Genomic DNA, 4,933 nt, shown 5'->3' with positions numbered 1-4,933 from the left:
CAGATAAATTTTATTTAGTTATCAATGCCAAATTAAGTGTTTCATAAGGAGTAGTAGTATGAGTAATATGACTTCTAATATTGAGGCAATTTAGTTGTATTTTTAAGTGCTTTGTAAAAGGATGTATTAGATTGAACCACATGACAGTGCCATTTTTCTAGGTCAAAAATGTTCAAGTATTGGGAATTCCATATAATTTAACCTAAATAAAAAGTCAAGGATGAATTTGATTTCTACTCTTTATCCTAGCTAAGGCTTTTGAGCTCTAAGTCCCAGTTTCTCAACTATAAATTAGGTGTGATGCAGTCTGCCCTTCCAAAAATAATAATAATAAGTATTGTTTTCTCTTGTTTTATCCTTCTATTTATGTCTGTCTCCTACCTGCCTAGCTATACATTATGATAGATCTTTTATATATCGTCTGTGTGAAATTGACCAAGTTACTTAACATCTCAACCTCAATTTTCAACTATAAATTTGGATGGTAATAATAGTAAATACTAAATTGAACTGCTATTCAGATTAAGGAGGCAAACATGTTAAGTGTTTAAAATAGAACTTGGTACATAGTACATGTTTAACAAATATAAAGTATTTTTATAACATTAGCACAGAAATTAAGCATTATTCCTCATGTTTAATGTTATTATATTTTTATCTAGTCAGAAAACTTTCTGTTTGGGGGCAAGATCTTTCTATGATTACTAAAGTATTCTGATGAATAAAAAACTGACTAGATAAAAGTTATCTAGTCAGAAAACTCTGTTGTGAGGCAAGATCTTGTTGTGAATACTAAAGTATTCTAATGAATATAAAAACTGTATCGTCATTCAATTGTACATAACTAGGCAGTTTAAATGCTTAATTGAATTAATTTTTCATTTAAGAAGAAATCGATTACCTTTGCTTCCAAACCATTCATAATATAATTTGTTCATCTAGTGCTAAGAAATTACTTCAGAATACTGTAGAGCCTGAGGGTCTGTCTTATAACCATCTGTTATAATTGCATTATGGGTGTGTAGATGATTCAATTAATGGAGAATGTTAGTTAATAGAGTATTCGATAAAATAGATTGTATTGTGTTGTCTAATTGATTCATCTTTATTTTTTAAAAAATTCTTTTTTCATTATTGGCAGGCATAGTTTCCTTTTTCTGGTTTAATCTGTTCTCTGTAAGTGATTATCTAAATTGAATGACTCAAATTGGAAGGTACTGCTGTAATGCCTTTTCTACAAATATCTGTGATACCAATTGGAAGAGCACTGGTATCCATGTTGATCTTGTCCTCTTTGAAAATCAACTGTGCCAAAACTGCTTTGTTTGCCTCCATTTGACCATGCTCGAATCCATCTGGCTTCTGACTCTTGGCTCCATCTCTGCTACCAGGGACTCTGCTTCTCTCTTTGGACTGGATGCTTCTTTCTAGCCAACCTGGCTTTAACTCTTGGATTTATCTCAAGGGCTTTGGCTTGTATTTGGACAAGGATGCTCTTCAGGGGGCCCTGAATATAATAATTTCCTCACAACCTGTTTCTTTGGCCAGTTAAGGCTGGACTAGCAACAGACTGGGCTTGACTGGCCAGAAGATTCACCTAATGCAAAAGAACATTGAAAGATGGGAGCTTTCGTCAAGGCTGTATCAGAAGCTTTAAACTTATGCAGAATTAGTTATTTTAACAGCTTTCTATTACTCTTGGGGGAAAACATAGTTTGTGAGTCAAAATAAATGATTGAGGCTTTCAAAGAAACATTCAATAGGACCCTCGTCTTACACCATATACAAAAATCAACTCCAAATGGATTAAAGACTTAAATATAAGACCTGGAACTGTAAAAATACTAGAAGAAAACATAGGAGAAAAGCTCCATGACATTGGTCTGGGTTGAATTTGACTTCAAAGTGTATGGGATTATATCAACCTAAAAACGTTCTTCACAGTAAAGAAAACATTAACAGAGTGAAGAGATAACCTATAGATTGGGGAAAAATGTTTGCAAACCTGTATCTAATAAGGGGTTAATATTCAAAATATATAAGGAACTCAATGGCAAAGTAATAAATAACCCAGTTTAAAAATGGGCAAAGGACCTGAATAGAAATTTCTCAAAAGAAGACATAAAAATGGCCAACAGGTATATGAGAAATACTCAACATTGCTAATCATTAGGGAAATGCAAATTGAAATCAAAATTATATATCACCTCACACCAGTCAGACTGGCTGTAATAAAAAAAGACGAAAGATAATAAACGTTGGTGAGAACATAGGGAAAAAGAAACCCTTGTGCACTGTTGGTAGGAATGTAAATTAGGACAGTCGTTGTGGAAATCTGTATGGAGGTTCTTTGAAAGACTAAAAATAGAATTACCGTATGATCCAGAAATCCCACTCCTGGGTATATGCCCAAAAGATTTGAAATCAGAATGTCAGAGATGTCTCCACTCCCATGTTTATTGCAGCGCTATTCACAATAGCCAAGTTATGGAATCAGCCTAAGTGACCATCCACAGATAAATGGATAAAGAAAATGTGGTATATGTACAAAATGGAATACCATTAATCCTTAGAAAATAAGGAAATTCTGTCATTGGCAGAAACATGGATGGAATTGGAGAACATTTTGCTAAGTAAAATAAGCCAGGTACAGAAAGACAAATACATGTTTTCAATTATATCTGGAATCTAAAACAATTAAACTCATACAAAACAGAGAGTGGAATGGGGGTTATAGAGCGTGGGGTAGGGGAAGTGAGGGAATAATGGCCTAAGGGTACAAAGTCTAAGTTTGACAGGAGGAATACTTTTTTTTTTTTTTTTTTTAGATCTATTGTACAGTGTGGTGAATATAGTTAATAATAGTGTATTGTACATTTCAAGGTCGCTAAGAAAGTAAATTTCAAAGTTCTTACCACAAAAATAAATATTTGAGGGGATAGATATGTGAATTAGCTTAACTTAATTATTCCACATTGCATTTGTACACCATAACATTACTTTGTACCTAGTAATATATACAATTATAAATTGACAGTTTACAATAACAGTTTTTAGAGGGGTCATTGGACCCAGATAGTTAAAAAAAAAGAAACAAGTATAGAATTCTACTTAAAACACTAGAGTTACATGTCTGTCTGTTTCTCTGTAGTGCCACTGAATACCATATCAGAAAATGTAGCCATATGTTTCTCCCTCTGCTGTAAAATACCTGGCACAATGACATCATCTATCAACCTGCATAAATACTGTCAGTCTTCGGTATATATAAATACTGTTAGTCCTCGGTATCTACAGGTTCTGCATCCATGGATTCAACCAATAGGGCATTGAAAATATTCTGAAAATAAAAACAATAAAATAGCAATACAGCAATGAAAATAATACACATTTTAAAACCAATACAGCATAACAACTATTTACATAGCTTTTACATCGTATTAGGTATTATAAGTAATCTAGAGATGATTTAACATATATAGGAGGATGTACACAGGTTATATGCAAGCCCCCTGCCATTTTATTATATAAAGGATTTGAGCACCCATGGACTTTGGTATCCACCAGGTTGTAGAACTAATCCCCCATGGATACCGAAGGACAACTGTGTTAGAGAAGACTTCCCATTTCTGCCACTCAGAAGAAAATACAAGCAACACAAATCTCAAAGAGACAAATTAGAGAGCTTTCATGATATTTGAGGTCAATTTTCCAACAAGCATTCTCTGCAGGTATGATTAAATTCTGTGTGGTTTTCAAGTATCAACTTAGAAATGAAGTTTCTCGTTGTTGTTTTTTTTTATATGTCTGACATAAAACACTAATGGTTTCCAATAATAAATACATAAAAATTGTTGACATTTTCAGTTTTCAATTAGCAATATTGTTTTCAGCCCTCACTTTGAAGTAAAACTTTACACATTTATGACATTTATAAATGAAAGCATTTGGCTGACTGATTTTAATGGTTGAATCATGAGAGATGCAAATTTCAGAAAAGTGAAAACTGCTATTTGTTTTTCTATTATCTAGTCTTGTTAGTATTTCAGTGTAGCCGTTTGTTTTAAACATGTCAACTTTAATTGTTCCATTTAGCAATCACTACTTGCTATATGCTATTTAAGTGATCTGGGAACATGTGTAGGCTAAAGGCAAGGTTAGTGTTCTGAATATGGGAACAAGATTTGAATATTTTTAAAGGTCAAATAAAGTTTGATATGCGACTGACCTGAAGCTGGGGGGAGGTCATATTCACAAAGACTTCCAGCCAAGTACAAGGCCCAAGCAGATCAGTACTGGTGCATGGCAGATGTTAAAGTGCTTCAGAGATGGTAGAAGCTCAGGAAAATACATTTAATGAGGAAGTCCAGTAGTGTGTTCTGGGGAGCCAGACTCTAGAAAACTAGGATGTAGGCAAAGACGGTGAGGTTAGAAGACAGACTACAAGAACAGTGGTAAGATGTAATAAAATGTGATTAGAGAACAGTGAAGGAAATCCAATTGCCAAGGACTCAGAGGAAACAAAGGGCCAAGGCAAGTTTGATGTTGTTTTCCTGAACTGACTAATAATGTTGCCCCTGGACAAAAATTAGTCCTAGATAATGGGGTAAGAAGGATGGACCTAGATGTGAGGAAGAAAAATGTTAACTTTACTGTGTTAAAATTTTATAATGAAAGAAGTAAAACAGACTGTTGTAACATAAAACTCGTCTAGGATGCTGGCAGTGAAGGAGGAAATTCAAAGGTGAATTCAAGATGCCTCTTGACGGAAGAATTGATTGAATTTGCAGATTACTTGGAGGTGGAGAAAATGTCTGTGAGCTTTTTAAACTCAGAGCACCTGGGACCAGCTGATAGAAAAAAAATATATACAAACCAATCAGAGATACTCTTTGGGGTGAGGAGGAGGATCAGTTTTGTGTCAAGCATGCTG

The sequence above is a fragment of the Mandrillus leucophaeus genome, unplaced genomic scaffold (genome assembly GCF_000951045.1).
Source record: "Mandrillus leucophaeus isolate KB7577 unplaced genomic scaffold, Mleu.le_1.0 Scaffold1345, whole genome shotgun sequence".
In the NCBI taxonomy this organism is placed as follows: domain Eukaryota; kingdom Metazoa; phylum Chordata; class Mammalia; order Primates; family Cercopithecidae; genus Mandrillus; species Mandrillus leucophaeus.
This window is presented reverse-complemented; position numbering follows the sequence as displayed.